This window comes from Scomber japonicus, chromosome 18, assembly GCF_027409825.1.
Source record: "Scomber japonicus isolate fScoJap1 chromosome 18, fScoJap1.pri, whole genome shotgun sequence".
NCBI lineage: Eukaryota > Metazoa > Chordata > Actinopteri > Scombriformes > Scombridae > Scomber > Scomber japonicus.
The window spans coordinates 5,980,198-6,002,829 of record NC_070595.1 but is presented as its reverse complement, the minus strand read 5'-3'; positions in this window follow the sequence as shown (position 1 = coordinate 6,002,829).

Here is a 22,632-nt window from a genome sequence, read left to right as displayed (position 1 = left end):
TGCCAAATATTAATTGAAAGATTTTTCTGTAAGTTTGCAAATCCTGGTGTCTGCTTCCATTGCATTAATCACTGTTGATTACAATCTAATTACAACAAAAAGTTTTCACATTTAGTTTTACAAGTGTATTCATAATGACGGAGTAGAATAAGTAGAATACGTTTATAGTAGGTGTGTGAATGATCAATAATCATTATTATTGGCAGTAATAGAGGGCCCCAAAATCAAATTTTGCTTAGGGCCCCATGGAGGCTTGGGCCGGCCCTGTCTCCAATGGAGGGTGTAGTTATATCCTGAGTGCTGGAAGGTTGATGGTGTGGATGAAAAGGTGAAGCTCGCCCGTTAGGTGATTGGGAGTAGAGACACTTAGCAAACAGGAAGTGTTTACTATTTCATACCACTGGTGCAGCTTGTAATGCATCATCTTGTTATAGAGCATCTTTAATATACTGTAACCTGCTTTATCCTTGGTAACCATTAACAATTACCTCATTGTAAAGTTTGACAAAGAAACATAAACATGCCTAAACATACCTGATAAGATTGTGATAATAAAGGTCTTCCCCTCCATGGAGATGATTGTCCTGCTCCCTTTTACTGTTCTGTCATTACACTGTAAGAGGAATTATAAGAGCATTATTATAGACAGACTACTCAACAATCTACACTGACTTGATTTGGCTATTTTTGCCCATAACTGGTTTCATACATATTTGTCCGATACAACACAGGAAACCTGCACAGTTGGCCTAAAAACAACCACCCTTGGGATTAATAAGGGAGTACCGCAAGGTTCTGTGCAGGACCTTCTATAAATTACTCTCTATACTAAAAATCATTCCAACACAGACTTATTTCTAATCCAACTATGAGCATTTATTTATGAGTTACAAACCATTTTACACTAAAAGGGAGCCTAATTGTGAAGTGCAAATGTGGCACCCTGGGATTTTGTGAGTTCAGGTTATGTCCAGCCAGTTTATAAGTTCTTGAAGTTAACTTGTCCCCCCCCCCCCCGCCCCCCACCATTATTTAAATCGGTTTTCTTATTAATAATCTCAAAAAGCCTTGTGTCACTTTAAAAACAGGGAAACTCACCTCTCATGTAGATTATACAGTTTTGCCAGGAGGTGTCAGTATAGGGTCTGGCTAGGTGAGCGGGGGACCGGTAATCCTGGCGTACCAGGAAGTAAACTCTGTTGTTTACACAGACTAGACAGTCGAGGATTACAGAGTAAGAACGCTCACGAAGACTGTCTCTGTTTGTTTATGTTACAGGTGAGGAAAGTGCACAAGCGCCACATATATAAGTTAATTCTGAGTTAATAGTCATTGTTTGGGTCATATTACTGTTTTTATGGCACTTATGTTTGAAAGAGAGCCGTGTAATTACCGTTACTAATGCTAACGCGTCCGGCATGCTAACTCAGCGGTAGGAGAGTTGTGTCGGCGCGAACAATTTATGTGTTATTGATTTAATGTTAAGAAAAGCTACTGTAAGTATGTTTATGTAGCTGGCAATATAAATGTATAGATATATAGGAAGAAAAACTCCCGCTCACGAAGACTGTCTCTGTTTGTTTATGTTACAGTAATGTTGAACAATAAATGAAAGCCGTGGAACTGGAAGAGACTCTTTGTCCATGTGTAACATAATTTGGCGAGCTAGCCAGGAGAAGACTGTTAGGACAACAAAGACACAGTACCTTCTCAAGAGACGAACCTAGACAGATTGGGACAACACAAGACAAAAATGGAGCAGCTCAGAGATGAGATCAGCGCAGTGTTGTGGACACTTGGGAAACCAGAACTCATCAAAGTGTGTCAGTATCTAAAGTGCAGTGAACCCGCAGCCGAGGGATTTAAAGAGAGTCCCGTCGGGCACTGACTCTGCGAGCAGAGAAAACTTTGGATGAAATTGAAGATGGTGGGGAATCCCATACGTTCCAGCAGTTTATTAGTGATCTCAAGATATTCATACAGTCAACACAAGAACATACTACTGACAAGGCAGTAGTACTACAAACTGAGCCTAGTGAAATAAAGAGACTACAACAAGAGTATGAACGGCTTCAGCAGGCTCAGGCAGAGGCACGTCGTATGCTGGAGGAGAAGATTGAAGCTTTGGGATCTCAGCTTAGCAGCACAACACCTGTAAGAGAAAAAGAAGTCAGTCAGCCTCCACCCCTCACAGCACCAGAAGTGACATTAAGAAAAGACTTCCGGATCTTTGGTCAGATAGGGGAGGCTGGGCAGAAGGACAAACTATCTTTTACCAGCCTGACCAATCAGATCGAGTCTGGGCTCAGGAAGGGCTACTCAGAGACTGAAATCATTGAAGCTGTGATTAAAGGAGTAAGCCCTGGCCTTCACCTTCGAGACCTGCTGGAAGTGAAGCGAGACCTCACTCTTCCCACAATAAGAACCATACTGCGAGGACATTATAAAGTGGATTCATCATCTGACTTGCTAAATAGACTCATGAACATATCTCAAGATCCCAAAGAATCATCCCAAGACTTTCTCTTCAGGGCCATAGAGCTCAGAGAAAAACTGCTCTGGAAGAATGGGGATGATACTGAAGAGGAACAGTTCAGCTCAGACTTAATTCAATGAAAGTTCCTGCGCTCATTGGAGACTGGTCTGTTTAGTGAGGCAGTGAAGTTTCAGTTAAAGCCTTACCTTAGCAACACAAAAGTTAAAGATGAGGTTCTGATAGAGAAGATAAGTGAGGCTGCCAGTCTTGAGTTAGAGAGACAAAATAAGCTTCGAAGAAACACAACAGTCAAGCCACCCAGGGTGAATGAAGTACACACAGAGCAGCAACTCAACAAAAGGCAGCTGCCTCTGAATAGTGGAACAGATACAAATAATGAAATACAGAGGACAGGAGGTGTGGGAGCCACCGCAAAAGAAAAACAAGGACAGAGCAAAGGGCCTGATCCAGAGACTGCTATGCTGATTGAAGGCCTCAGGGCCGATGTTCTCGAGGTAAAAAAAATGTTTAATGAGACATTAGAGGCAACAAAGTCAAGGTCCAGTAGAGTCACCCAGCCATCGGCAGCTGCAAGATGGACTAGAGGATGTCAGGCGTGCAGAGAAGCTCAGGTCGGTGACACTTGTAGGCACTGCATCTCTCTCGTGGCTGCAGGCAGAACAGGTCCACTCAGAGAAACGGGAGGGGGCTGCTGAGCAGGGACCCACAGTAGCCCATCCACTCTCCAGGTCCCAAGTAAAGTCTGTGTCTTTGCAAAACACCTCTTCACCGTCACAAAAGTTAGCAAATGACACTCCCTCTGCCACCCCACAACCAGACCACAGCAGACCACCAGTAGTCCACCCACACTCCAAGTCACAAGTAAACTCTGTGTCTCAGCACAACACCTCACCCCCAAAAGAACCACAAAGTGACAACACAGACACTGTACCCACCCCACAATCAGACAGCAGTTACCCTCCTAGTGGTTTCATGCCCTCACAACGCCAAACCAAGCTCATCAGTCTCATTGGGAGAAGATGCATGGTCCAGTGCCACCTCGACAACAGACCAGTTGAGGCCCTGTGGGACAGTGGAGCTCAGGCAAGTCTTATTAACAACTAGAAAATTTAGCAATTTCATAAGAAATTGTGTGTGGGAGCTGCAAACTGGCAGACGCATCCCTCGCAAACTGCCAGATGCAGCCGCTGCCACCATTCCTGTTATTGCTACCTTCACTGCAGATTTCTGTTGGAGCAGCAATTATTCAACATTTTGTGGCGCCACCTACAGGTGAAGTTTCATTAAATACCACAGAGGTGTTCAATATCCCCATCTGTACAATTCTGCTGTCATCATAGAAGGTTGACATTAAAAGATATGGAACTTAATAAGTCATATGTTGGTGTTTCACTAATGGCCACAAGGTGGGGCTATTGGCTCCATGTTTCACTATATCGTACACATTGACATGGAGAACTAATGTACCAAGTTTCATTTCATTGAAGACAACAGAACTGTAGGAATATTGTGTTATAATATTACAGTAGCGCCCCCCATTTGGTAAAATTGTATCAAATTTTACATAATGGTACAGTGCCACCATGTGTACAAGATTATCAAATTTTGTGTTGATCCGAATCGGCATTGAAGAGTTATTGATCGTTAAATGCATCAGGCCACGCCCCCAAAAGTTTGCTAACCAATTACAGACAAACGGTAAGGGTTACCAAAAAACGAAGATAACAGCTGTGTTCGGGGTCCTCTAAACATGTTGTGTACCAAGTTTGATGAAGATTGGATGAAAAATGTGCCAAAAGTAGTAAAAAATGTATTTTTCAAAAAAATCAAAATGGCGGAAAAGTTTTATAGACGCAAATGGGCGTGGCCTATATCAGTCTACTTGGTACCATCCAAGGAACACACTGTGCAAAGATTGTTTGAATACGCCTTACGGTTCATGAGTTATAAGCCAAAATGTAAAACATGTAATAACTGACCACATGGTGGCGCTACAGATCATTCTTTACAATATGTGAAGCATTTGCTCATGGGCCACCTGTAGTTGAAGTTTGAACACTTTAGCACTTTTACTTCTTGAGATATGAGCTTTCAAACATCGCTCCCATTGACTTTCCATTATAAATTTTAATGTTTTAAAAAATTATATAAAATCAATGGAATATGTTAGAGATATGAAAAGTAATAGCACACATCTCCTTATGGATATGTACAATTTGACATTGAAACGAAGTTGATATGACAAATCGTGTAGGACTAGTTACGCTACGAAAAACGGCGAAATAATAATAATAATATATAAAGAGCGAAGATAACATAGTGTGGGAGCTTTGCAGCTCCCACACAATAAATAAATAAAGAGCGAAGATAACATAGTGTGGGAGCTTTGCAGCTCCCTCACAATAAAGAGCGAAGATAACATAGTGTGGGAGCTTTGCAGCTCCCACACAATGACTGGCGAAAACAACACCTCCCACATAGCACTGTCAGGCCCCTTTCTGAACTTTTGGGAGCAGAACCACTTGTAGCATTAGCTGCTAACGGAAGTGAAATCCCATATGATGGATGGGTAGAAACAGAGTTTTATTTGGACTGTGACACTCACCCTGAAAAGACACTTCTAGTCCCCATGTTGGTATCCAGTGATCCCAATGTTGCAGAGCAACCCATTATTGGATTCAACGTGATTGAAGAAGTAGTGAGCAAATGGGGCAAGTGACAGTCGAAACTACAAAACATTCACAAAATCAGCAGGATCTTCTCAGTGTCAGTGGGAACAGCAAAATCAATGTTAAAGCTCCTGCAGACACCTGATTCAAACCAAAGTGTGGGGACAGTGCAGACAGGGAAGAGAGGAATACGCTGTGCGGGGGAACAAATAACCACCACATTTGTTCGTGCACATGTTGGGGCCCAGTTTGCAGGAGAGAGCCTGTTGTTTGTTCCCAGTGTTTCATCGCAGCTGCCTGAGGGTCTGGTTATTCAGGAGGGACTGGTCACTGTCAGTGAGGAAAGGTTTGCATACATCCCAGTCTCAATTGCTAACACCAGCAAGATTGACATCGCCCTAATCCCTCGCACTATTCTGGAACACCTGGAAGAAATAAAAACAGTGTATCCAGTCACAGTGGAGTCCGCTAACAACACAGCAGAGGCAGAGACAGTTAACACTAGAACCGCCAAGGCGTCATTTTTATCCCCCTGGCGTTTTCAAATGCATGTAACTCTGTTAAATTAAGACCCCTACATCTTTCAGTTCGTGACTTTTCCTAAAATGGGTTTATTAATCATCTAGTGAATTATGGGGGGTGTGGGATAAAAAGAAAAAAAAATATGATCATTTATACCTCGAACCGCCGAGGGGTTCATTTTTACCCCTTATAAAACCGCTGTAGAATGCCGTGCTCAACACTTCCGCAAGGGGGGGGGGGGGGGGTGTTATTACGTGCTTTATTATTTTTTCACTTTGCTTCATGTTTGATACACGTTGTTGTCCGACTCGTTTATAAGAGAGAACGGGAGAGTTTCACTCAGTAGGTAAATTTTTCCTTACAATGACAGGTGCGAACGAGGTAGATTACTCCAGTAAAAGTAAGACTTAGTTTTATGACTTAGAAATCGCCAAATGACTTACTTTAACGAATTTCGTTTGTTTATATAATGCAGATTTGTAAAATATTACTTTTATGAGGATCACAGTCACAGACAATAAACTTAGCATTTGATAATTGTGGTAGCAGCGGTGCAGCAGATGTAATGAAGTCCACGCAGCACGCTGGATGCTGCGTGCTGCGATTCCCTGGAAAATTGGCTTCTTCTCCCTCAAACAGGGTACACTTGCACTCACACTAGCCAAATAATCCGGACTTTAGGGGGCAAACGTGCTTGGGCACGGTACGATTGCCTAGTGCGCGCTAAATGAGCAGTGTCAGAGTGGGTGGGTGGGGGGGGGGGCGGGTGTGTGCGAGAGATAGCGCTCCGTTTATTTATTCCCTTCATAAAACGCGTTATTATCCAAAACTCATTTTTAACTTTTAATTGTTCTTCTTCTACAATAATTAAATTATTTAAATAAATAAATACTCTTAATTAAATTATTTAACTATTTAACAGTCCGGTACAGTCAAATTTGACTTTTCTGACCTTTTCGATCTATAATGAAATAACTAAAGCAATTGTAGGCCTAAAATTAATAAAAATCCACTCAACTGAAATGTAAATAGTTATTTTGTCTTACTTATTACATAAAGAGATGAAAATTAACAACTTAACTGCTTCAAGAAATGACATCTTTGCGATTGCTGACAGGGGGTAAAAATGATCCCCTCCGGCGGTTCTAGGTATATTGGAATGTTGGCGGTTCTAGTGTTAAACAAAACACTGAGCAGTATCACATTCAGCTTAATGAGATAACCAGCGACTCACAGCCTATCCACAAACCCGCTCAGTGGTATCCGCCTGTTAAAGTGGACCATCTCAACGAAGATCAGCAGCAGGTTGTGAGACAGCTGTTACGAGAGGAATGTCATGCTTTTGCTTATGACGACAGAGATGTAGGAAGCATTCCTACCTTAAACATGCACATCACACTGCATGACACAACACCTGTTCGAAAAACCTACATATCGGTGCCAAAACCCCTGCACCAAGAGGTGAAGGAGTACCTGCAAGATCTACTGAACCGAGGATGGATTTCAGAGTCAAGGTCACCCTACTCCTCTCCAATCGTCTGCGTGAGGAAAAAGTCAGGTGAATTGAGGTTGTGCTGTGATTACAGGGAACGCAACAGGAAATCTGTACCAGACAGGCACCCGATTCCCAGGATCCAGGATATGCTTGACTCCCTGCATGGCAGCTCCTGGTTTTCAGTTCTTGATCAGGGCAAAGCATATCACCAGGGGTTCCTGGACCCTGAGAGTCGTCCCCTCACCGCCTTCATAACACCTTGGGGTTTATACCAGTGGAACCGCATACCCTTTGGCCTCAGCTCAGCTCCAGTAGAGTTTCAAAGGAGTATGGAGGACTGTCTGAGGGGCCTTCGTGATGTTATCTGCCAGCCATATCTAGATGACAATCTAGTGCACTCATCTTCATTTGAAAAGCATGTGGATCACATCCGGGCTGTCCTGCAAAGGTACAGAAGACATGGTGTTAAACTCAGTCCACAGAAATGTGATGTTTTCAAGTGGGAGGTGCGCTTTCTCGGCCGGATGGTATCAGAGGAGGGGTATACCATGGACCCAGCCGAGATAGCTCCTGTTCAAGCCCTCAAAGAACGACCACCTTCCACGGTAGGAGAGTTGAGCAGAGTCCTTGGTTTCCTCTCCTACTACAGGGTCTACATCCCAGATTTCTCTAAAGTGGCAAAACCGCTTTATCAGCTGCTGACCTTGCCTCCAGATAGATCCCCACCACCTGCAGTGAAAACAAAAGGAAAAAAGGTTAGTCCAAAGCAGAGGGGCAGGCCACCACCCAGCACACCTATCAGCTGGACTCAGAGCCACCAGGATGCTCTTAGTAAGCTGATTGGCTGTCTCATAGAACCTCCCATTCTAGGCTACCCTGATTTTGCTGAGCCCTTCATACTACACTGTGATGCCTCACAAGAGGGCCTAGGGGCTGTCTTATATCAGCAAAAAGAAGGCAGGATGAAGGTGATTGCATATGGTTCACGGACATTAACACCTCCGGAGAAAAATTATCATATGCACTCCGGAAAACTGGAATTCTTGGCCTTAAAGTGGTCAATCTGTGAACGCTTTCGAGATTACCTTTATTATGCTCCACATTTTGTTGTCTACACGGACAATAACCCCCTAACATATGTCCTCACCACAGCTAAACTGAACGCAACAGGCCATCGGTGGGTGGGCGAACTGGCCGACTTCAACTTCACAGTAAGATATCGGCCAGGAAAGAAGAATGCAGATGCTGACGGCCTGTCCAGGTTACCTCTTGATATCCACCAGTACATGGCTCAGTGCACAGCAGAGGTAAAACAGGATGTAATCAGGGCTGTTGTGGAGAGTGCAGTGTTACAGAGAGAGGATGTCTTTCGTGAGACAACTGTAATCAACCAAAGTGCCATCAGCTTAGTACAAGACCCCTCACCACTGTCTGCTGGAAAGTCTCTGTCACAAGAGGAAATCAGGGTGAGTCAGGAGAAAGATGCTGTGATTGGTCGCTTTCTGCATTTCAAAGCCAGAGACTATCTGCCAAAAGGTTGCACGCTGAAAGCAGAACCACCTGATGTCAAGATCATGTTGAGACAATGGAGCAGATTGCATGTGAATGATGATGGGGTCCTCTACAGGAGAGCTAACGGCAGAGATCAGCTTCTGCTCCCCAAAGAACACCATGACACCGTGTTCAGAGAACTACATAAAGAAATGGGACATTTGGGGGCAGAAAGAACCCTGGGGCTAATAAGAGACAGATTTTACTGGCCCAAAATGCAAAGTGATGTGGAACATTTTGTGATGCATGCCTGTGAATGTTTAAAGCGGAAACGACCAAGTAAGATCACCAGAGCCCCACTGACTTCCATTACCACTACCTACCCCTTTGAACTTGTATCCATAGACTTTTTGCACCTTGAGACCTGCAAACATGGGTATGAATACATTTTAGTGGTAATGGACCACTTTACACGGTTCGCACAAGCGTATGCAACAAAAAACAAATCGGCAAAAACAGTTGTGGAAAAAGTCTTAAATCACTTCGCACCCACCTTCAGCTTTCCGGTGAGAATCCATCACGACATGGGGAGGGAGTTCGAGAACCAGATGTTTTCCCAGCTGCAAAAGGTATGTGGCATGCGTGGCTCTCACACTACCCCATATCATCCTCAAGGCAACGGGCAAGTTGAGAGGTTCAATAGGACGCTCCTGTCCATGCTGAGAACACTGACTGACATTGAAAAAGCAGACTGGAAGAACTCACTGGCAAAAGTAGTGCACGCCTATAATTGCACTAGGAGCGAGGCCACTGGGTTCTCTCCTTACTATCTGATGTTCGGCCGCACGCCCAGACTCCCTATAGACATCTTGTTTAACTTACCATCACAGGAGCAGCAAGTAAGTTATGAGGAGTATGTTGCAAGGTGGCAGTCACGAATGAAAGAGGCCTATGAAATTGCATCAGCAACAGCTCAGAAAGAAGCGTCGAGAGCTAAAAGACACTACGACCAGAAGACATTCATACAACTTCATCCTGGCAACAGAGTCTTGCTCCGCAATCTCACTGAAAGGGGAGGGCCTGGCAAACTTCGTTCACACTGGGAGGATGCAGTGTATGTGGTGGTGAGTCAAAAGAGCCCTGACACTCCTGTTTATGAGATCAAATCAGAGAGAGGAGGCAGAAGCCGCACAGTACACAGAAATCTGCTGCTTCCTTGTGACAGCCTACCTGTGGAAACAACAGAGAGAAAAGAGCTGGACAAAAGAAAGAGAAGCCTGAACCAAAATAAAGGGAAAACTCAACAACAGTCACAACCTCAGGATACAGACATGGAAAGTGAGGAGGAAGGCGAACTTGTGTGGAGGTTTTCACACCAACACAACCATAATGGCAGAGTTGTTGCTCCGACCCCTGAGGCTGAGGCTTCTGAACATCAGCTGGGAGAAGTACAGACAAGAGACAGTGAACCAGAGCTACAGGATTTGGATGGAGGGGAGGAACTGGAGTTGCAGATGTCACAGGATCATCATGACCTACAGGAGCAACAAAGAGAGCAAACATCTGAGGAAGAGGGACAGCTTCAGCGGGGAGACAGCGACTCTGACACAGATTCAGGATCATCACCTCTGACACGACACATCCATCCTCAGAGAGAGCGACGGAGGCCAAGGATGCTGACATATGATGCACTAGGACAACCTACTGTCAGACAAGCTGATATGGACAGCATTGAGGTGGGCACACCAGCACCTTGCTTCCAGACACTGTGGAGACCGTGGGTGCCCACAGACATACAGACAGTGTGCTAGAGACTCAAGTAACAAACTGACCAGAGACTGAGATAAAACATGGGGAAGAATGGACAGAATAGGATAATCATTTTACATTACAATACTGTAGTGTTAGACTACTATTTAGATGTTTAGATGGTGATAAACATGTAAGAGTGTGGTAACAGACTAAGTGAAGTGTTGGCCGATAATTGAGTCTAGTTACAATAGAGAATTCAGCCAAGTAGGATGAACGTGTTTACAAATCTTGAAAACGATTGGTTATCCTCCACAAGATTAGATATTGGGTATCAATTGAGCAGTACAAACTTCTTATGTGGGTTTAAATGTATTTGATTTAACATACTGAAGAATGCTTTTATTGAACAGAGAAATATCATATGTGTGTAACCATAGTGATTATTCAGGATTTGGCACCAGTAAGACAGTAATATGTGTTGAGAGCCAAAAGAAACAAAAAGTGTAACAACATTTTTTTTCTTTTTTTTGTAAGTAGGGGAGGGTGTGGCACCCTGGGATTTTGTGAGTTCAGGTTATGTCCAGTTTATAAATTCTTGAAGTTAACTTGCCCCCCCCCCACCACCATTATTTAAATCGGTTTTCTTATTAATAATCTCAAAAAGCCTTGTGTCACTTTAAAAACAGGGAAACTCACCTCTCATGTAGATTATACAGTTTTGCCAGGAGGTGTCAGTATAGGGTCTGGCTAGGTGAGCGGGGAACCGGTAATCCTGGCGTACCAGGAAGTAAACTCCGTTGTTTACACAGACTAGACAGTCGAGGATTACAGAATAAGAACGCTCACGAAGACTGTCTCTGTTTGTTTATGTTACAGGTGAGGAAAGTGCACAAGCGCCACATATATAAGTTAATTCTGAGTTAATAGTCATTGTTTGGGTCATATTACTGTGTTTATGGCACTTATGTTTGAAAGAGAGCCGTGTAATTACCGTTGCTAATGCTAACGCGTCCGGCATGCTAACTCAGCGGTAGGAGAGTTGTGTCGGCGCGAACAATTTATGTGTTATTGATTTAATGTTAAGAAAAGCTACTGTAAGTATGTTTATGTAGCTGGCAATATAAATGTATAGATATATAGGAAGAAAAACTCCGTTGTTTACACAGACTAGACAGTCGAGGATTACAGAATAAGAACGCTCACGAAGACTGTCTCTGTTTGTTTATGTTACAGTAATGTTGAACAATAAATGAAAGCCGTGGAACTGGAAGAGACTCTTTGTCCATGTGTAACATAAAACATATCACCATTCACCAGAAGGTGGTAAAATAACAAAATAATAAGTTGACAAATTAAAAAAAACTTCTTTATAACTTGTTGCATGTTTGTGTGTGACATTATGAGGCTCCCTTTTAGCAGTGGTGAATATCTATAACTCATAAATTAATGCTCAAAATGAGACAGCAAGAAACATCAAGATAGATAAGGAGAACAATCTGCTGACTTACTAAGATCTGACAGCCTATTTAACCTAGGTGGAAATGCAGCAGTATAGTCTACCTTCATCTTGCCAAATAGTGACCCTACATGGATGGATGAAATTTAGTTAATTAATGGTTTATAAAGTGTACAATAGAATTAATAAGTCACTTACAACCATTTATAAATCCTTTATAAGGGTAGTCTTAGTGTAAAGTGGTACTGTTGTCAGATAATTGAACAAATACACAATACAGATTTATTCATTCCACATTCATGCATTTATTAACCAAATGATGCCTCATTCTTAAGCTGCCTTTTGGAAAAGCCTGGTTTCCCTTTCCACGGTGACGAAATATGATTTGGGTTGTTAAAAATTGCTACACTGGAGTACAATTTAAGATGTAAAACACATTCTAGTTCTACAAATATACATTCAGCATTGTCTCAGTAACATTAAATGTATATTTGCAGATTTGCATACTACTTGTTCAGGTTTCTATAAATGTAATTTAATGTTTTCATTTTGCATCAGAATATTATAATATTGTATATTACTAGACGTTAATTGAGTGTAAATACAATTGCAATACATTGCAAAACTGCACTCTGTCATTTTGAAACATGTTTTGATTCCCCTTAGCTGAGTCAAATAAAATCTACGTTTCAAAGATTCTTTCAAAGAAGTGGTGTCTTACCTTGATGTGAGAGTAAAGGCAAAAATCAGGCCCATCAATGATACATATACAGTGTGGCATAGGTGCAGAGATAGTCTGCAGTTTTTATTGTAGTCCCTGATTTGTATTTGATGCAAAAACACTGATGAACATATTTGCATTGTGTCACAAAGAGAGGAGCAGACTCAACTTTTCCACGAGGGTAAAATCATGAGCTTAACTATTTTTGCAGAGGACAATAATTTATTTATAAATACAAATTTACACTATGAATGTGAGTTGGTGAAGAATTTCTATTAATTGGTATTCAAAGTACTCATAATGGTTGATGTGAAGCTGTACTTTTGAGAAAATTGCATGCAGAGTCAAATTTGAATGAGAGCACAAAGCAGGACTGTAGGTGGTCAAGTGCAGCGAGGAAGCAGAGCGAGAAGCAAACGTACTGTGGAACTACAGAACAGCTGATTGACGTCTTCAGTTTAACAACAATAATGTTGAAGACTTGCTATCCTAACAGTAAGAAGAAAAAAAGAAAACAAAAAAGTAGATTTAAGTAGATTCTGTATTATATAGCCTCCTACATTCATTCTAATAGACATATATTAATAGATATCTACTCTTCATATTTTACTAATACATTGTACTAACAGAAGAAGAGGAAATAACATCTAGGGACCCATGTAGTTATACAGCCTTTCCTTCCAATTGAATCATTTCATTCATCATTGTGTCTGTCTCTATAGGCAATATTTTAGGGTCAAGATCTGCTCATTTTACAATACTTTTATTAGCTTTACCAAATACATTTCTTTTAATCTCTTTTTTATTTAACTGTATATTGCAGTGAAGTTTACTATTCATGAATGTACCATTACCATTATCAATATTTACACTCAATATCTTTTTATCATTGATCTTATGAGTGATGCCCAGGCTGAATCTAGGGCATATTAACCCCAGAACGTTTTTATTATATTGATGCAGCATTCAAGTCATTTAAGTTTGGGGCTTACTGTAATTCTTGTAATAATGCACATCTGGATGCCTAGAAGAGCATAAGATGCTAATGTGTGACTCAGAAGAAGCATGTTGGTGTCAAAATGTCATCTTATGGAATTAAGGCTACATTCCATATACTGATAGATTGTCACATCACACACACAGACTGTTTCATCCTCTCATTGTGTTCCAGGAACTTTGCAAAAATCAGTTTTGCAAATCATCCAAATTAGCAAAGAAGTTTACATACACAAATGATTGGAGAATGGCCAAGCTAAGGATTGAGAAAGCAAAGAATGACTTTATTTTGTCTCCTAAAACCAAATGATCAACAAGCATAGCTGTTGGTCTATAAAAGATTGTGTCCATTTTATTTGTCACTTATACTTTCTGTATTTGTCACAACTATAGACTTCCAGTATTTCCAGTAGGGATCACAGGGTTATGTGTATGTCAATTGTTACTGTTACGTCTACAGTAGGGGAGAACGGGGTTGGTAGTCACACTTTTGGCTTCTGCCTTTGCCTTTTTAGTTTGCTTTCTCTGGTCCATGCTCAGAGTGACTACTGTTCTCCATTTAAATAGACTGAATGAGAACAGTTTGACATATCACTATAATCCAATGTTCTTTTCTGGGGTACCAACACATCTGTCCAGGCCATTTTAGAATATCTTTGTACAATAAGAAAAAAAAAAGATCACACAAAAGATCATCACTTTTCACACTTCCTGTGCTTTATGATATATCAAAGATTTACAGATGTATATGAGCCAATGCTTTTATTTGATCAGTTTTCAGAAGGAATGAAGCATTGTTTAAATGAGCTGTAAGGGTACCAACACATTTATCCACATCTGTATAAATGATTCACAGCATGATTTAAGACTGTAGAGAAAGAGTGTAGCGAGGGGTTCAAGTGGTTACATATCTTAGTCATGGTTTATTTTGTTTTGATAATGACCATGTGATTCATCTACATAATAAAGAGGCCTGATGTTACACTATTACACATTGGTCAGTTTAAGCAGTGTTTTTGAAAGACACACAATGTTAAAAACAAAGACCAAAACATGAACAGAACTCATTTTGGAGGGTTTTCACTTTTTATTTAAGGACTGGTTTCATACTCTGTGCATGTTAAACATTTTGCAAATCTGCCCAGAGTCTTCTCTGCCTCTTCGTCTCCCAGCCTCTTTAAATGGAGCGTCCTCGTCCTCTGTCAGCTGAAACAAACAAACATTACAAAGGTTAAGAGGACAAATACACATGGAGATGGAGCAGTGTGATTTCTGTTATGAACCTTTAATTGACTGTAAAATGACTTGTATCTTTTTCAGATTGTAGTAGTATGTACTTACATGAATAAAAGTAGAGTGTGTGTAGTGTAGAGCCATCTGGTGCTGTCCCCGGTCTTCTCTTGCTGGAGCTGATTCTCATCTCTTCTTGGCTATTTTCACGTCCTTTTAGGTAACTGTAGATCACCTTGCTTTGAAAGAAAGTAAAACACAGATGCACTTATTAGACCCAGAGTTCAGAACTGTAATGTGAAGCATCTTCATTTTTCCTTCCTGTACTTACTTTTTTCTATGTGGTGACTCTTCCTCAACTCCTTCCTCATGATGATCCTGGTCCCTCATCTTTGGGCTGTCTCTCATCTTTTGGTTCATCATGGTGCCGTCTGCCGTCTTACGTCTCCTGACAAAAAAAGAGAGAAAACAAACAATTGTTCAATAAAAGGTTAAAACAAGTGGAAATGTGTAGTTATTAAACTCACCTTTTCATATTCTATCTTGAATGCTGGTAAGTTCTGCCTCTCAGTCAGAAAATCAAAGGTCAAAGATCAAATCCAACCCTGAGTAAGTGATGCTCTTACCTGATGACTCAGGGAAGATTTGACAATGAACAAGATTTAAATTACTGCACATTTGTTCTTTTTATCCTTTATTTCCTTCTGATAGCTTCCTATAGCCATTCAGATTCCCAAGTTGCAACAGTGCACCAAGTTTCTTGTCACTGTTGTTGTTCTGAGGTAGATGACTTTGTTTTTGTGATAGAGAGGAGCTTCTCTGGGAGGGCGTAACATGTGGGAGGGTCACGTTATCCCCCCAGATCACCCCCAACTCTGGCAGACACCCTGACCCAAGTCACAAGTTCAATAACATGGACGTGAATTATCAAATGATCACAAATGATCACGTTGGAAAACCTCACAACATGGCACGGCACCACAAAATCTCACATCACGACACAATTCATGAGCATAAAAGCTCATATCACGTTACATTACATGAGCCTAAAACTCACATCACAAAAAATAAGATGTCACCAGAAAACACAACACACGAAGCATCACCAGAAAATCTCACGTCACAAACCGTCTCCACAAAACTGAAACATCACCAACCGTCACCGCAAAACTGAAACATCACAAACCGTCACCACAAAACTGAAACATCACAAACCGTCTCCACAAAACTTAAAATTACGACAAGATGAAGGAGGGCTGGAGGAAGTCACTCCTCTCTGAAGGAGGAGAAAGCTGATCAAGCTGATCAATGCCTGTATTGTTCCTAAGGAGACTGGAGAGTTGGTCTGTAGACATCCATCCTGTCCAGGTTCCACACATGTACCATAGAGTCCATACTGACTTGCTGCATCACTGTTTGGAAGAGGAACTATTCACTTTGCTATTTCTGCACTTTAATCATAAATATAGTTTTAAAGTTTGCTGCTTTTGTTGTTCTGTGCTGGTTTTTATTGCTTTGTTTGAATTTACTGTTTGAATATTTTATTCCTGCTTTTAGCATAACCTGTACCACTGACTTAAACTTAAACATCAAAACATCAATTGACTTAAACTTGAACATAAAGACATCAATTAACATACATTTAAACATCAAAACATCAATTAACATAAACTTAAACTTCACAACACGTTACGTCACATCACAACACTTAACGTCACATCACAACACATCACATCACAACACTTTACGTCACATCACAACACTTTACGTCACTTCACAACACGTTACGTCACTTCACAACACTTTACGTCACTTCACAACACTTTACGTCACATCACAACACGTCACATCACAACACTTTACGACACTTCACAACACGTTACGTCACATCACAACACTTTACGACACTTCACAACACGTCACTTCACAACACTTTACGTCACAACACTTTACGTCACTTCACAACACGTTACGTCACATCACAACACTTTACGACACTTCACAACACTTTACGACACTTCACAACACTTTACGACACTTCACAACACGTCACGTCACATCACAACACTTTACGATACAAAATGTAACGTAAGAGAAACCTAAACTTGTTGTAGTTTAGCTTCTAGGGCGTTTCTCTGGAGGGGGGCCTTCCGGGGATCCAGCAGCTCTCTTCATTCCTCTTCGGTTGCCACACGGGCTGGTCTTCTCTTGAATAATAGCCCTCAGCTTCTTCACCCACTGGGGACTGTTGCTGGTCCATTCCTCAAGTCTCACAGGGGGGGACGAACAACTAGGCTGGCTGGGTGCCGGCGTCGTCTGAGGGGGGCTTGCAGGTGGCATCTTCCTCAGGATGACCTTATTACGATGCCGCACCACTTTACAAGTCCAGGAGGAGATCCTAGGAGGGCTGCTGGAGGAGCTGGAGGAAGTATCAAGGAAGGAGCTACAAGAGCTGGGGGAGGAGGAACGGGACGAGTGAGAGGAAGAAGAAAAGGAGGAGCTGGGGGAAGAGGAACGGGAAGAGCAGGGGGAAGAAGGAAAAGAGGAGGAAGAGGAGGGGCTAGGGGAGGAGGAACGGGAAGAGCAGGGGGAGGAGGAACGGGAAGAGCAGGGGGAAGAAGGAAAGAAGGAGGAAGAGGGGCTGGGGGAGGAGGAATGGGAAGAGCAGGGGCAAGAAGGAAAGGAGGAGAAAGAGGGGCTGGTGGAGGAGGAATGAGAAGAGCAGGGGGGAGGAGGAAAGGAGGAGGAAGAGGGGCTGGGGGAGGAGGAACGGGAAGAGGAAGAGGAAGAGCTCCAGGGTGAGCCAAATAAAGCCCTGTGTAAAGAGGAGCGAGAGGGAGAGCTTAGAGGGGGAGCAGAAGGAGAGAGAGAGGGAGAACTTAGAGGGGGAGCAGAATGAGAGAGAGAGGGAGAACTTAGAGGGGGAGCAGAATGAGAGAGAGAGGGAGAGCTTAGAGGGGGAGCAGAAGGAGAGAGAGAGGGAGAGCTTAGAGGGGGAGCAGAAGGAGAGAGAGAGGGAAAGCTTAGAGGGGGAGCAGAAGGAGAGAGAGAGGGAGAGCTTAGAGGGGGAGCAGAAGGAGAGAGAGAGGGAGAGCTTAGAGGGGGAGCAGAAGGAGAGAGAGAGGATGACCTGAGGTTGGAGCTGATGGAAAGCTCTGGTTCACAGACCCTCAGGGGAACCAGTCTGGGACTGCCGGGCCGGCTGGGGTTTGGGAGGGGGGCAGCAGTCCAAGCGAAACGCTGGTCGACGTGAAAGTAGAAACAAAGTCAACATTTAATGAATGTCACATGAACATATCAACTTTTTTAACATCCTTACATTGACATGAACATTAACACCTTACAATAAAACTCTGTTCAAAGCAAAAATCACACCTTAAAACACACAAAAAGTTCTATGTATTTGCAGTAAAGTATAATAAAGCATGTTACATTTCTGTCATACTGGATATCTTAAAGTCTAACCATGTTGGAATGTACTCTAACATTAAAAGTTAAGCTTTAGATAAATGTACAGTGGAGTAAAAAAGAGTCACATCACACCTCTAATTCAACAGTGTACTTGACTTAATGTACTTTAAACCTGCTTAACAACTTCTATTCATTATTTAATAGAGCAGATAAATGAAGACATGATGGGTTAGGTTGTATAAAGTTCATGACAGAAGCAGCTGCCAACATCTGTATCATCATAAAGATGGAGACAGAGCAGCCAGATGTCAAATGAAATGAATATCAACTTTCTTCTCAAATCATCTGAATTCATTTTATGGGATCATTTCATGATTCATATAATTGGCCGCCTACAGGTCTGTATTTTGATGCCTTTGCATATTAATATTACATTATATTGATTCAGATCATTGGCTTCACTCTCACTAAGTTGTTCATCTGTTCTGTGCAGTAGGGAAAGAAGTATTCACATGCTTTACATCAGTACAAGTGAAAATACAACAATTTTAAAAATATTTTATTATGAGTAAAAGTCCTGCAGTCAAAAATGTAAAAGTACAAGAGTAGAAGTCAAAGAAGGTATTTAAAGGGAAAATGAGTCATTATGCAGCCTGTATGGGAATGTAATGTAATGTAATAAACATCATATTTAATGACCATTAACATCATTATATTTATACAACATTTAACCATTGTAATTACTGTTGGGTGTTTTATTTTTAAATGTCTCAAATGATATAAGATGATGATTCAGTTTGCACATTAATGACTCATTTTAAAGTGGTAGTAATGTAGTAGAGTAACATTAAACACTAAAATATAGTGAAATATGAAAATAATTTGAAGTACAATTGTTGAGTTAATGTATTTATTTACATTAAACACTGGTTCAGTGTTTCTAGACTAAGGACCATGTTAAGATTGTTTTAATATTCTATTAGTTTATATTTATTTTAATAATATTTCATACACACGTTTCCACACATTTGAAATGGAAGCAAGAAATCAACACCAAGTAACCTGCTGGTTATCCTGAAACTGGTTTTGATTCATTGAACTGACTAAAAATGTTCATCTACATTATCAAGTAACATAATGTTCATACTGGTTTATGCAAACCTTATGATTTAATTATTATAAATAATAGATCATAAGAAATAAATAGTAGATGAACAAATCTTCTGTAAAGGAGAAAAAATGATAGAATCCTGATATAACCATAGATCATATCTCAAGTGATAGACTTTTATTTCTGTTTTGAGTTGGAAAGTAATGTTGGACTCAAACACACCACCTGAAACGTTACTTTATTATTATTCTCATTCAAACCTGATGTAAACTCTGCACAGTCCTTTTAAAGTCTTTAAAAAGTTGAGTCCAGTCACAAGTTTGTCACATTTGATTCATTTACACTAAATTAGAGCTCCTCAACATCTCAGTGGTTTCATTGACAGGAAAATAACATGGACTTTAAAATAATCCATCTCATCTCTACCATAATGTAACCCTAACCCTAACCCTAATCTATTTGATCACTTTTCAACTACTTCCAGACAGATTCAAAATAACCTTATACTTATTTAACTTATTTTAGATGGTTCATTTATTTAAAAAAAGCTTCATATATTTAAACCATCTGACTGGTTTGCTGTTTATAGCTCGATGTTTTCCTCTGAAATTGCTTCACAGAGATTTCTAATCAGAGCAATAATGTAGATGTACCTGCCTTTAATATAAAAAGACCAAAAGTCATATTTTCTATTATATGAAATCAGGTCCATATCTATGAATTTATGGTCATACCAACATAAAACAACATTTGCCTTTGACTTTCCTGCATTTGATGAGTTAATGAGTGTTTGTATCATGTGATCTGGGCTTGGGGAGTGATCATGTCTGAGTCTTTAGACTAAACATCAGTGACCTTTAACGGTTCTGAACGTCTCTACGGTGAAATACATTGAAAACACCGTAGACTGTCAAAGTGTTCAAATCTCACATTAGCCATGGTGAAAGTTTGCTTTCTTGGTCTCGTCAGTCTCTGTGAGTCTTTAGTTCTTTGCAGGAAGCAAGAAGTCTTCAGCAGAAGCGTTTATTTCTGAGAAATCGTCGAGTGAAAGTCGTGAAAAAAACTTTTCTTGAGCTTTTTCTGTTTGTTTAAATGAGAATCATGCAGAAATTAGTTACCATGGAGACAGAACCTAGCAACCATAGAATCCTTAGCGTCCATTTTATACACATCTGTTTTAACAGCCATTTCTCACCTCTATAATGTAAAGTTTCATCCAGTCAAGCTGGAAAAGGCTTCAATTCAAGTCCACGTGTGTCTCTGAAGAAATATTTACATCTCACTGCGCTCCTGTCATTCTGCTTGATTTAAGCTTTTATATAAACTGCGTCTAATAGGGAGAGACTGTGCAGGCTTTTGCAATATTTTTACCAATAAACTACGAGTTCGTTTATTAAAAACAGTTCAAATTGTTTTGTCATTTTAAACTAATCTATATCTCAGATTCATCAGCAGCTGCAGGATCGATGCCTGCGTCTCCAAATTGAGAGTTGCTGTGCGCATTTTACGCACGTGGCACAGTCGCGGTAACTTCAATCATAATCTCTGAAATCTTTCCACAAGACAGAAATCAGTCAGGATCTAAATGTAACTGACCTTTAATGCTTCTGCCATAAACAGCCACCAATCTTCAGAAGAAACCCTTTACACCACCCAAAGACAAAGTTTTTAATTGTTATTTCAGCAGCAGCCGCGCGAGACGCTGTTGCGTCCCAGACAAAGCACAGCTGGACACAGATGTTATATTCTTACTTTTTAAACTTTTGTAATTTCAGCACATCTATGTATTCAGTATGTTAAAGTATTTAGAGACATTGGAGGCCATACTTTTGTTGTTTGCATGTTTCTCCCCATTACACAGTCAGTATAAATAGCACAGTAACGTACAGTGAGGTCCATGGCTGGTTAGGCAGGATCGGCCAGAGCTTAAATCCATACAAAAATATATATTATGTAGAACTCAATATTAAAACCACTGCAAAGTCAGTCAAAATGCCGTTGTCAAAAAAACCTTTCTGTTCTATGTCAAACTCAGAACACATATTTATTGTACTTTACGCGGACTTTAAGTAATTATCAACTAAATAAAGTGTATAGCAAATATGCATGAAAGAGCAGCTGAGCCAATGATGAAAAATATGTGTAAGTTCTGATATCATCCAGGGGTGGAAGAAGTACTCAGATCAAATATCAAGTATTAGTTCAGCAAGTTAAGAATACTCCATTACAAGTTTAAGTCTTGCATGAAAAGTTCTACTTAAAGTAAAAGTACTGCAGTATTATAAGTGATGTAGTATGCAGTATTACAGTAAAAGTACTGCAGTATTATGAGTGATGTACTGCAGTAGTATGAAGTATTACAGTAAAAGTACTGCAGTATTGTGAGTGATGTAGTATGAAGTATTACAGTAAAAGTACTGCAGTATTATGAGTGATGTACTGCAGTATTATGAGTGATTACAGTAAAAGTACTGCAGTATTATGAGTGAAGTATTATGAGTGATTACAGTAAAAGTACTGCAGTATTATGAGTGATGTAGTATGCAGTATTACAGTAAAAGTACTGCAGTATTATGTATTATGAGTGATTACAGTAAAAATACTGCAGTATTATGAGTGATGTAGTATGCAGTATTACAGTAAAAGTACTGCAGTATTATGAGTGATATAGTATGCAGTATTACAGTAAAAGTACTGCAGTATTATGAGTGATGTAGTATGCAGTATTACAGTAAAAGTACTGCAGTATTATGAGTGATGTAGTATGCAGTATTACAGTAAAAGTACTGCAGTGTTATGAGTGATGTAGTATGCACTATTACAGTAATAGTACTGCAGTATTATAGTGATGTAGTATGCAGTATTACAGTAAAAGTACTGCAGTGTTATGAGTGATGTAGTATGCACTATTACAGTAATAGTACTGCAGTATTATAGTGATGTAGTATGCAGTATTACAGTAAAAATACTGCAGTATTATGAGTGATGTAGTATGCAGTATTACAGTAAAAGTACTGCAGTATTATGAGTGATGTAGTATGCACTATTACAGTAATAGTACTGCAGTATTATAGTGATGTAGTATGCAGTATTACAGTAAAAATACTGCAGTATTATGAGTGATGTAGTATGCAGTATTACAGTAAAAGTACTGCAGTATTATGAGTGATATAGTATGCAGTATTACAGTAAAAGTACTGCAGTATTATAGTGATGTAGTATGCAGTATTACAGTAAAAGTACTGCAGTGTTATGAGTGATGTAGTATGCACTATTACAGT